The 12,559-nt window shown below is 37.8% G+C and overlaps 1 protein-coding gene across 1 annotated transcript in view; it reads left to right on the top strand.

Moving 5' to 3' along the window:
• Positions 1–12,559, top strand: part of LOC309797243 (testis-expressed protein 11-like) — an 85,342-nt gene that overhangs the window by 56,448 nt on the left and 16,335 nt on the right. The gene's annotated exons all lie outside the window — the stretch shown is intronic.

The following is a 12,559-nucleotide window of genomic DNA, read 5'->3' as shown; positions in this document are numbered from 1 at the left end:
AGCTTTATTAAGATGTAATTTATATACCGTAATTTCACCCATTATATGTATATAATTCTGTGATTTTTAGTAAATGTATAGTCATGCAACTGTCACCATAATCCAGTTTTAGAATATTTTCATTACCCCAAAAATTTTCCCATTGCCCATTTGCAGTCAATCCCTGCTCCCATTTTCAGGCCCAGGGAACCACTGATCTGCTTTCTATCTCTATAGATTTTCTCATTCTAGACACTTCATATAAACGGAATCATATTTGTGACCTCTTGTGTCTGGTTTCTTTCAGTTTAGCTTACTGTTTTTGAGGTTCACCCATGCTATAGCATGTATCACTATTTCATTCCTTTTTATTGCTGAATAAATAGAATATTTTTATAGGCTGTTGAATTAGTATGTCACATTTTGTTTATCCACTCACTAGTTGATAAATATTTTATTTGTTTCTACTTTTTGGCTATTACAAATAATGCTGCTATGAACAGTTATGTCTAAGTCTTTGTTTTCAAAGGTTTGTTTTCAATTTTCTTGAGTACATGAATTAATGGGTCATATGGTAACACTCTATATTTAACTTTTTGAAGAACTGCGATCTGTTTTCCAAAGTTGCTGCACCTTTTACATTCCTACCAGCAGTGTATGAGGGTTCCAACTTCTCCACATCCTTATTAACACTTGTTATTGTCTTTTTTATTATAGCCATCCTAGTGGGTATGTAATGGTAGCTCATTGTGGTTTTGATTTGAATTTCCTTGATAGCTAACACTGTTGATCATTTTTTCTTGTGCTTATTGACCACTTGTTTATCTTTTTTGGAAAGATATCTATTCAATTATTTTCCCATTTTTAAAATTGGATTCTCAGTAAGTTATGTGTTATATATTCTAGATATAAATCCTTTATCAAATATACTATTTGTAAATATTTTCTCCCAGTCTCTGGCTTGTCTTAATGGCAGCATTTAAAAAGCAAATATTCTGAATTTTGATGAAGACCAATTTATTATTTTTTCTTTTATGGGTCATGTTTTTAGTCATGATAAGAAGTCTTTGCCTATTCCAAATTTACAAAGATTTTCTTCTATGTTTTCTTGTAGCTTTTATACTTTTATTTCTTACATATAGGTCTGTGATTCATTTTGAGTTAATTTTTGTTTATGGTGTATGAGGTAAGGGTCTAAATGGTTTCTCATTTGCTTGTTTTTGCATATGGATATTCCTCCTCCGCTGTTTGACTTCAGTTTTCTCATTTGTAAAATGGAAATAATACCCTTTCTGACTCCCACACTGAGGTTTTAAGGATCAGTTAAAATAATGGTATGTGTTGTGAACTTTAACAACTCATACACAGGTAAGGTAAGGTAGTATTGTTATTATAAGGGAGCTATAAAATATTAAGAAGGTCAAATGGCTTGCTTAAAGTCACACAAAAGTCATTACTTGAGTCCATGTTAATATCCAAGGCTCCTGACTTGCCCAACTGCTTCTTCATATACAAACGTCTGCAAACCACAACAGATGGTGGAACAATATAGCAGGGTGACAACCTGGTACAAACTAGCATCATGTTACAGAAACCCAGAATTCTGGAGCTATGTAATTATGGCCTGTTTAAATTTAAGTTTAAAAAAAACTTTAGCATTGAACATTTTGGAGACATATACGTCTTTTTTTTCCCCTCAACTTTCTTTTGGGAAGAAGAGAAAATTAAATTTCTAAGCCATGAGCCTCATCTGGACCTTCAGATGTGTTTGCCATAGTAACAAATACAAACTAAAATTAAATTGTACTATAAATTCAAATTGATCAATTTCCATAGTCGCTATATAAGGCCAAAACTGCTCTGAGCATTTTGGTTTTGCCACTTTTATTCTATCTAATGTATTACTGTTCCATCTCTCCGAATCTTGGGTTGCCTGTTAGAGAGGTTAATATTTTTTTAGTTTTTTGACCAGCCTCCCATCCGTTATTGCTAATTCCCTGAAACATGATGGGATAGTTAGCTTTCCTATACAGAGATTAATTTAATAACCCTCTTGGCTCTTTACATAGTATATGTTGCTTTTTACTGTTTGATTGAATGTGCTATGCATCCCTTTTGTTTTAAATACTTGGAAAAAAATTTGCCCTTATTTGACTTTTCTGATGACCAGTCACTCATTCATTATTTATTAAGCAGATAATCAAGTGCCTCCATACAGTGGCAAAATGGCTATTGCACAAATATAAAACCTCAAGCCCACACTATCATACTTTACATTTTACAAAGCATTCTTACATCCATTATTTCATTTGACAGCCCGCCCCCCAGTAATTCTATGAAGTAGGCAATGCTGGTATTATCCTTGATATACAAATGAGGAAATTTTTAAGATTCAAAAAAGTCAAGTTACCAATTTGCCTAAGTTCATATGGCTAATGAATGAAAATCAGAACTAGAACCATCTGACCTCAGTTCCAGGGCTCTTTCCACCAGAACACACGTCTTATTTACCTGCTCTTGCTAGGAATTTCAGTTCAAAGGAGAGGCTCAAGTTGGTATCTAGTACACTCTTTGCCTAGCCCTATATCCCAAAGATTTTCTCCTCTTTTTTTTAAGTTTTATATTTTACATTTAAGTTCATAATACATTTTAAGTTAATTTTTGTATGAGATGTGAGATTTAGGTTGAGGTTCATTTTTGCTATGATATCCAGTTGCTCTAGCACCACTTGTTGACAAGGCTGTCTTTTCCTCCGTTAAATTGCTTCTGTACTTTTGACAAAAAATCAGTTGGGCATATTTGTGTGAGTCTCTTACTGGGTTCTCTATTTTCTCTATGTGTCAGTCCCTCTGCCAGTACCTGATTACTACAGCTACATAATAAGTCTTAAAAGCAAGTAGAGTGATTGTACCCACTTTATTGTTATTAGCTGTCTAGTTCCTTTGCCCTTCTGTATTCATTTTAGAATAATCTTGTCTAAATCTACAAAAATTCCTCCTGGGATTTTGATAGGAATTGCATTAAACTGTATTTGTTTCCTAGAACTGTGATAACAAATTAGCACAAACTGGGTGACTTATAACAAGAGAAATTTATTTTCTCACAGTTCTGGAGGGTAGAAGTCTGAAATCAAGGTATCGGTAGGCCATACTCTTTCTGAAGGCTCTATGGGGAGGATCCTTCTTTGCGTCTTCCTGTCTTTTTATGGTTGTTGGCAAACCTTGGTATTCCTTAGCTTATAGATTCATAACTCCAGTCTCTGTCACCACATGGCATTCTCCCTCTGTCTTTCTCTTTTTCTTATAAGTACACAGCCATTATTGGATTAAGGGTCCACTCTACTTCGGTATGATCTCATCTTAGTTACATCTGCAGTGACCCTATTTCCAAATATGGTCACATGATGAAGTACCAGGAAGGACGTGAATTTTGGGGGAGGACTCCATCAAACCTAGTACACTGTATATCAAGAATTGACATCTTTAATTATATCTCAATTTTAAAAAAGAGTTGACATCTTTATTATATCGAATCTTCCAGTCCATGAACAGGGTATGTCTCTTCATTTATTTAGATTTTTTTATTTCTTTCATCAGCATTATGTAGTTTTCAGCATACAAATCCTGTACATGTATTGTTAGATTTATATCTAAGTGCTGTGGGTTGTTTTTTTATTTTTTTTGAGTGATTGTAAGTGGTGTCCTGTGTTCATTTCTAGTATGAAGAAATGCAGGGTTTCCCTGGTGGTGCAGTGGTTGAGAGTCCGCCTGCCGATGCAGGGGACACGGGTTCGTGCCCCGGTCCGGGAAGATCCCACATGCCGCGGAGCGGCTGGGCCCGTGAGCCATGGCCACTGAGCCTGCGCGTCTGGAGCCTGTGCTCCACAACGGGAGGGGCCACAACAGTGAGAGGCCCGCGTACTGCAAAAAAAAAAAAAAAAAAGAAAGAAATGCAGTTGATATTTCTGTGTTTATTTTGTATCCCACAATCTTGCTGAACTCACTCATTTCAGGAATTTTCTTTGAAGATTCCTTAGGATTTCCTATGTAAACAACCATGTCATCTGCAAATAGGGACAGTTTTATTTCTTCTTTTCCAATCTATATGCCTTCTCTTTCCTTTTCTTGCCTTACTGCGCAGACTAGAACTTTCAGCACCATGTTAGTTAAGAGTAATGAGAGTGGATATTCTTGTCTTGTTCACTCTCTTAGGGGGAAAGCATTCAGTCTTTCACCATTAAGTATAATGTTAGCCATAGGATTTTTGTAGAAGCTCTTTATCAACTTGAGGAAGTTCCCACTATTCCTTCTTTCTGAGTTTCATGAATGAGTATTGAATTTTGTCACATGCTTTTCCTGCATCAGTTGATATGATCGTGTGATTTTTCTTCTTTAACCTGTTAATATGGGGGATTACATTGACTGATTTCAAATATTGAACCAGCCTTGCATCATTAGAATAAACCCCACATGGTCATAGTGTATAATTCTTTTTTTTTCTTAGCATTTTTATTGGAGTATAATTGCTTTACAATGGTGTGTTAGTTTCTGCTTTATAACAAAGTGAATCAGTTATACATATACATATATCCCCATATCTCTTCCCTCTTGCATCTCCCTCCCTCCCATAATTCTTTTTATATATTGCTGAACTCTGTTTGCTAGCATATTGTTAAAGATTTTTTATCTATATTCATTGGTCAGTAGTTTTTTTTCTGTACAGTCTTTGTTTTGGTATCAGGGTAATACTAGATTCATAAAATGAATTGCAGCGTGTTTCCTCATATTTTTGGAAAAGATTGTGTAGAATTTATATCAGTTCTTTTCTTAATGTTTGGTAGAATTCTGCAGTGTAAACGGGCCTGGAGATTTTTTTCAAGAGTTTAAAACTACATATTCTATTTCCTTAATAGTTACAGACTGTTCACATTATCTATTTTATATTGGGTGATTTCTGGTAATTTGTGTTTTTCAGTGAAGTGACCCGTTTCATCTAAGTTGTCAAAAAAAATTTTATATATAAATTGGTATGACCAAGGCTGACAACATCAGCATTTTATTTTTTTTAATTTATTTTATTTATTTATTTTTGTCTGCATTGGGTCTTCATTACTTCATGCGGGCTTTCTCTAGTTGCAGCAAGTAGGGGCTACTGAGCAGGGGCTACTCTTCGTTGCGGTACACGGGCTTCTTACTGTGGTGGCTTCTCGTTGCAGAGCACGGGCTCTAGGCACGTGGGCTTCAGTAGTTGTGGCATGCAGGCTCTATAGAGGGCAGGCTCAGTAGTTGTGGTGCATGGGCTTAGTTGCTCCATGGCATGTGGCATCATCCCAGACCAGAGCTTGAACCCGTGTCCCCTTCATTGGCAAGCGGATTCTTAACCACTGCACCACCAGGGAAGTCCCCTAAGTTGTCAAATTTATGTGTATAGAGTTCTTTGTATTATTACTCCCTTATTATTCTTTTGATGTGCGCAGGGTCTGTAGTGATATCTACTGTTTTATTCCTGATATTGATAATTTACATCTTCCCTTCTTTTCTCTCTGTCATTCTTGCCAAGAGTTAGTAGATTTTATCCACCTTTTCAAAGAACCATCTCCTCCATTGATTTTCTCTATTGCCTTTGTGTTTTCAGTGTTGTTGATTTCTGCTCTTTATTATTTACTTCATTCTGCTTGCTTTGCATTTACTTTGCTCTTCTTTTCTAGGTCCTTGAGATGGGAACTTAAATTATTGAGACCTTTCCTCTTTTCTAATATATACAGTTAGTGCTGTAAATTTCCCTCACCAAGCTGCTTTAGCTGTAGCCCACAAATTTTGCTATATTGTATTTTCATTTTCATTTACTTCAATGTATTTTTTTATTTCCTTTGAGACTTCCTCTTTGACCCATAGATTACTTCGTAGTGTATTGTTTAGTTTCTAAGTGTATACAGATTTTCCTATTATCTTTCTGTTATTGAATTCTAGTTTTATTCCATTGTGGTCAGAGAACACAACTTGTATAATTTCAGTTATTTAAACGTTTTGAGATTTATTTTATGGCCCAGGATATGATCTTAGTAAATGTTCCATGGGCACTTGCAAAGAATGTGTATTCTGCTGTTGTTGGGAGGAGTAGTCTATAAATGTTGATTAGATCTCACTGGTTCATGGTGTTGCCAAGTTCTTGTATACTTTTCCTTATTTTCTGGCTAATTGTTCTATTATTTGTTGAGCAGGCATATTGAAATCTTCAACTATAACTATGGAGTTATCTAGCTCTTCTCACTCCTATTGGTTTTTGCTTCATATTTTGTAACTCTGTTATTGGATGCATACACATTTATGATTGCTATGTCTTCTTTGTGGATTTCACCTTTTATCATTGTATAATGTTCCTCTATGTCTCAGGTAATTTTCTTTGCTCTGAAATCTACAATAACTAATATAATATTGCCACTCTTGGCTATCCTTTGATTACTGTTTATATAATATACCTATTTCCATCCTTTTACTTTCAACCTGCCTATAATGTTATATTTGAAGGAAATTTCTTGTAGCCAGCATATAGACAACACATTTTTTAATCCACTTTGCCAATCTCTCTTTTTTAATGTTCTCTCTTTTTTAATTATATTAAAAGTTTCAGGTGTACAACCTTATAATTCAACATCGGTATACACTACAAAGTGATCACCCCAAAAAGTCTAGTTACCATCTGTCGCCATATAATTGGCTCCCTTTACCACTTTTGCCCAATCCCCAGCATTCTTCCCCTCTGGTAAACACCAATCTAGTCTCTGTATCTATGAGTTTGTTTTCAATTTGTTTTGTTTTTCATTTGTTTTTGTTTTTTAGATTCTACATATGAGTGAAATCATAGTCTATTTATCTTTTTTCTTCAGATTCTTTTAGCATAATGCCCTCAATCCATGCTGTCACAAATGGCAAGATTTATTCATTTTTATGACCAAGTAGCATTCCATTGTGTGTGTGTGTGTGTGTGTGTGTACATACACACACACACACATACACATATATGCCACATCTTTATCCATTTATCCATCCATGGACACTTAGATTTCCCCATATCTCAGCTATTATAAATAATGCTACAATGAACATAGGGGTGCATATATCTTTTTGAATTAGTGTTTCATATTCTTTGGATAAATACCCAAAAGTGGAATAGTTGGATAATATGGTAGTCCTAGTCTAAATTTTTAAAAGAATCTCCATAATGCTTTCCATAGTGGCGTACCAATTTACATTCCAAACAACAGTGCACAAGGGTTTTTCCTTTCTCCACATGCTCGTCAACACTTACTTGTCTTTTTGAAAATAACCATTCTAACAGGTGTGAGGTGGTATCTCATTGTGATTTTGATTTTCATTTCTCTAATAATTAATGATGTTGAGCATCACTTCATGTATGTGCCTCTTGGGCATCTCTGTGTATTCTTTGGAAAAATGTCTACTCAGGTCCTCTGCCCATCTTTTTTTAAAAATAAATTTATTTATTTATTTATGGCTGCATTGGGTCTTCGTTGCTGCACGAGGGCTTTTGTCTAGTTGCAGTGAGCAGAGGCTACTCTTCATTGCGGTGCGTGGGCTTCTCATTGCACTGGCTTCTCTTGTGGAGCACAGGCTCTAGGCACACGGGCTTCAGTACTTGTGGCACACAGGATCACTAGTTGTGGCTCGCGGGCTCTAGAGCACAGGCTCAGTAGTTGTGGCGCATGGGCTTAGTTGCTCCGTGGCTTGTGGGATCTTCCCAGACCAGGGCTTGAACCTGTGTCCTGTGCATTGGCAGGCGGATTCTTAACCACTGTGCGACCAGGGAAGTCCCTGTTTTCTTATTATTAATTACTGCCTTTTTTTTCAGCTTAGAGAATCCCTTTAACATTGTAAAGGCCTTCTTAGTGGTATGAACTCCTAAAGGAGTTAAAGCTTTTGCTTATCTGGAAAACTCTTAATCACTCCTTCAATTCTGAGTGATAACCTTCCTGGGTAGAGAATTTATGGTTGGAAGTTCTTTCCTTTCAGCACTTTGAATATGTCATGCCACTCTCTTCTAACCTGTAAATTTTCTGCTGATAGTCTTATGTGGTTTCCCTTGTTATGTAATAAGTTGTTTTTCTCTTGCTGCTTTTAAGGTTGTCTCTTTAACTTCTACCATTTTAAGTATAATATATCTTGGTGTGTTTTTCTTTGGGTTCATCTTATTTGGAACTCTCTGGATTTCCTGGACCTGGATGTCTGTTTCCTACCCCAGATGGAGGATGTTTTCAGCCATTATTTCTTCAAATAATTTTTCCAGCCCTTCTTCTCTCTCTTCTCCTTCTGGGACCCCTTTGATGTGCATATTAATACTCTTGATGTTGTCCAAGAGGTCCCTTAAAATATCTTCACTTTTTTAAAATTCTTTTTTCATTTTGCTGCTCTGTCTGAGTGATTTCTATTGCTTTATCTTCCAGCTCACTAATTTGTTCTTCTACTTCATCCAGTCTGCTGTTAAACCCATCAAGTGTATTTTTTAGCTCAGATATTACTTCTGTTTGGTTCTTTCTTATATTTTCTCTTCCAGTATCCTCCCAAGTTTGGTGAGCATCTTTGTGACCATTACTTTGAACACTTTATAAGGCAGGTTGTTTATGTCCATTTCATTAAGGTCTTTTTTCTGGGGATTTGTTCTTAGGTTTGGAACATATTCTTCTGTCTCTTCATTTTGTCTGACTCTATGTTTGTCTATGTATATTAGGCAAAACAGCTACCTCGCCTGGTCTTGAAGGAGGGTTCTAGTGTAACACATGATCCATGGGGCCTGGAAACACATTCTCCCCTGGACATCAGAGCCAGACACTCAAGAGGTGTCCCTTGTGTGGGCTCTTGTGGGGCCACAGCTGCTAATGGGGAGGGTGAGGCAAGGTGTGTGTGCCCACCCCCTTGGTTGTAGCATAGCTGTTTCATGGAAGGTTGGGGATGAGGCACATGCCTGGCCTGGTTGCAGAACAATTGTTGCATGGCATGGGGGTGAACTCAGGGTGCTCTCGTGGCCCAGTTGTGGTGAGATTGCTGCACAGGTGTACAGTACACAGGGTACCCACCTGGTCTGATTGCATCGTAACTGCTGTGCTTAGGCAGGTGGGGGGTAGTGCTCTCACCTGGCCCAGGTGTGGTGCAGCTGTTGTGTGAAGTGGGTGGGTGCTCAAGGTGCTCACCCAGTCAGGCTGTTTTGCAGGGTGTGCAGAGCATGCCCAATGGTGTAACCAGGCTAGAGGGAGGGCACCAAAAATGACACCTGCCAGCTCTGTCACCAGCAAGTTAGGATATGACTGTAAAATGTTGTCAGCCACGAAAAGACAACCCTCAGAATGGGAGAAAATATTTGCAAACGAATCAGTGGACAAAGGATTAATCTCCAAAATATATAAACAGCTCATGCAGCTCCATATTAAAAAAACAAACAACCCCATCAAAAAATGGGCAGAAGACCTGAATAGACATTTCTCCAAAGAAGACATACAGATGGCCAAAAAGCACATGAAGAGTTGCTCAACATCACTAATTATTAGAGAAATGCAAATCAAAACTACACTGAGGTATCACCTCACACCAGTTAGAATGGGCATCATCAGAAAATCTACAAACAATAAATGCTGGAGAGGGTGTGGAGAAAAGGGAACCCTCTTGCACTGTTGGTGGGAATGTAAATTGATACAGCCACTATGGAGAACAGTATGGAGGTTCCTTAAAAAACTAGAAATAGAATTACCATATGACCCAGCAATCCCACTACTGGGCATATACCCAGAGAAAACCACAATTCAAAAAGACACATGCATGGGCCTCCCTGGTGGCGCAGTGGTTGAGAGTCCGCCTGCCGATGCAGGGGATATGGGTTCGTGCCCCGGTCTGGGAGGATCCCATATGCCGCGGAGCGGCTGGGCCCGTGAGCCATGGCCAATGGGCCTGCGCGTCCGGAGCCTGTGCTCCGTGACGGGAGAGGCCACGGCAGTGAGAGGCCCGCATACCGCAAAAAGAAAAGAAAAAAAAAAAAAAGACACATGCACCCCAATGTTCATTGCAGCACTATTTACAATAGCCAGGTCATGGAAGCAACCTAAATGCCCATTGACAGACAAATGGATAAAGAAGATATGGTACATATATACAATGAAATATTACTCAGCCATAAAAAGGAACGAAATCGGGTCATTTGTAGAGACGTGGATGGACCTAGAGACTGTCATACAGAGTGAAGTAAGTCAGAAAAAGAAAAACAAATATCGTATATTAACGCATATATGTGGAACCTAGAAAAATGGTACAGATGAACCAGTTTGCAGGGCAGAAATAGAGACACAGATGTAGAGAACAAACGTATAGACACCAAGGGGGAAAAGTGGCAGGGGGGTGGTGGTGTGATGAATTGGGAGATGGGGATTGACATATATACACTAATATGTATAAAATGGATAACTAATAAGAACCTGCTGTATAAAAAATAAATTAAATTTAAAAGAAAGAAGAGAGGGGCTTCCCTGGTGGCGCAGTGGTTGAGAGTCTGCCTGCTGATGCAGGGGCCACGGGTTTGTGCCCCGGTCCAGGAAGATCCCACATGCCACGGAGCAGCTAGGGCCATGAGCCATGGCCACTGAGCCTGCGCGTCCAGAGCCTGTGCTCCACAACAGGAGAGGTCACAACACTGAGAGACCCGCATACCGCAAAGAAAAACGAAAAGAAAAGAAAAATGGTGTCAGCCAACGCTTCCGTTCCTGGGAAAAGTCTCAGGAGGTTCCTGCCTCCCCAGCAGTTGCTTTAAGATCAGTAAGTGGGTCTCCCTTACTTATAGTTTAGGCACTTTTCAAACTGTTGCTTTTCCTCTGGATCTCCCTGTGAAATGGATTGTGCATGAGCTGTTTAAGAGCAGGTTCCTTGTTCCCTGTAGTTTTGTGGTTCTCCTGACCTCTTAATCCCCATTGATTTTCAAAACCAGACATTTTGGGAGCTTGTCTTTCTGGTGCTGGACCCAGGGAATGGGGTGCTTGATGTGGGGTTCAATCCCTTCACATCTCAAGGGGAAATTCCATATTGTGGTATCCCTCCTCACTTTGGGTCACTGCTCCTAGAGTGGAATCCCAGGAAAGACCATGTCTCTGCCTCTCCTATCTGTCTCAAAGTTTATCTTTTAGCTTTTGTTTGTGGACATGCTATTCATCTAGTTTTCAGGTCTTTTTCAAAGGAAAATCATTCCAAATATAGCTGAAAATTTGTTGTGTCTGTGAGAGAAACTGTGTTCATGGTCTTCCTGTGCTGCCATTTTGAACCTCAACCTTTAGTCTGTGTCTTTTTTTTTAAATTAAAGTTTAGTTGACTTAAAATATTGTGTTAGTTTCAGGTATACAGCAAAGTGATTATTTTATATGTATGTTTTTTCAGATTATTTCCATTATAGGTTATTGTAAGATACTGAATATCATTCCCTGTGCTATACAGTAGGACCTTGTTACTTATCTATTTTGTGTATAGTAGTCTGTATCTGTTAATCCAATACTCCTAATTTATCTATCCTCCCCTTTCCCTTCCCCTTTGGTAACCATAAGTTTGTTTTCTATGTCTGTGAGTCTGTTTCTGTTTTGTATGTAGATTCACTTGTGTTATTTTTTACCTTCCACATATAATATTTGTCTTTCTCTGTCTTACTTCACTTAGTATGATATTCGCTAGGTCCATCCATGTTGCTGCAAATGGCAATATTTCGTTCTTTTTTATGGCTAATATTTCATTGTGTGTATATATATATACACATATATGAGTGTATATATATATATATATATATATATATATATACACACACACACATCACATCTCCTTAAGCCAGTTGTCTGTTGATGGGCATTTCAGTTGTTTCCATGTTTTGGCTATTGTAAATAATGTTGTTATGAATATCGGGGTACATGTATCTTTTCAAAACAGAGTTTTCATCTTTTCCACATATATACCTAGGAGTGGGACTGCTGGATCATATGGTAGCTCTATTTTTAGTTTTTTAAGGAACCTCCATACTGTTTTCCATAGTGGCTGTACCAATTTACATTCCCACCAACAGTGTAGGAGGGTCCTCTTCTCCACATCCTTTCTAGAATTTATTATTTGTAGACTCTTTGATGATGGCCATTCTGACCAATGATAACTCGTTGTGGTTTTGATTTGTGTTTCTCTAAGAACAATCTTGAGCATCTTTTCATTGTGCCTATTGGCCATCTGTCTGTCTTCTTTGGAGAAATGTCTGTTTAAGTCTTCTGCCCATTTTTTGATTGATTTTTTTTGATATTGAGTTTTATAAGCTGTTTTTATATTTTGGATATTAAACCCCCGTTGGTTGCATCATTTGCAAATATTTTCTCCCATTCTGTAGGTTGTCTTTTTGTTTTGTTGTTTGTTTCCTTTGCTGTGCAAAAGCTTATAATTTGCTTTTATTTCTTTTGCCCTGGGAGACTGACATAAGAAAATATTGCTATGATTTATGTCAGGGAATGTTTTGCCTATGTTCACTTCTAGGAGTTTTTTGGCATCATGTCTTATATTATATTTAG

This window comes from Mesoplodon mirus (assembly GCF_964341445.2).
Source record: "Mesoplodon mirus genome assembly, chromosome: X".
Taxonomy (NCBI): Eukaryota; Metazoa; Chordata; class Mammalia; order Artiodactyla; family Ziphiidae; genus Mesoplodon; species Mesoplodon mirus.
Note: the sequence above shows the minus strand (reverse complement) of the source record. Positions and strands in the feature narration are given on the sequence as shown.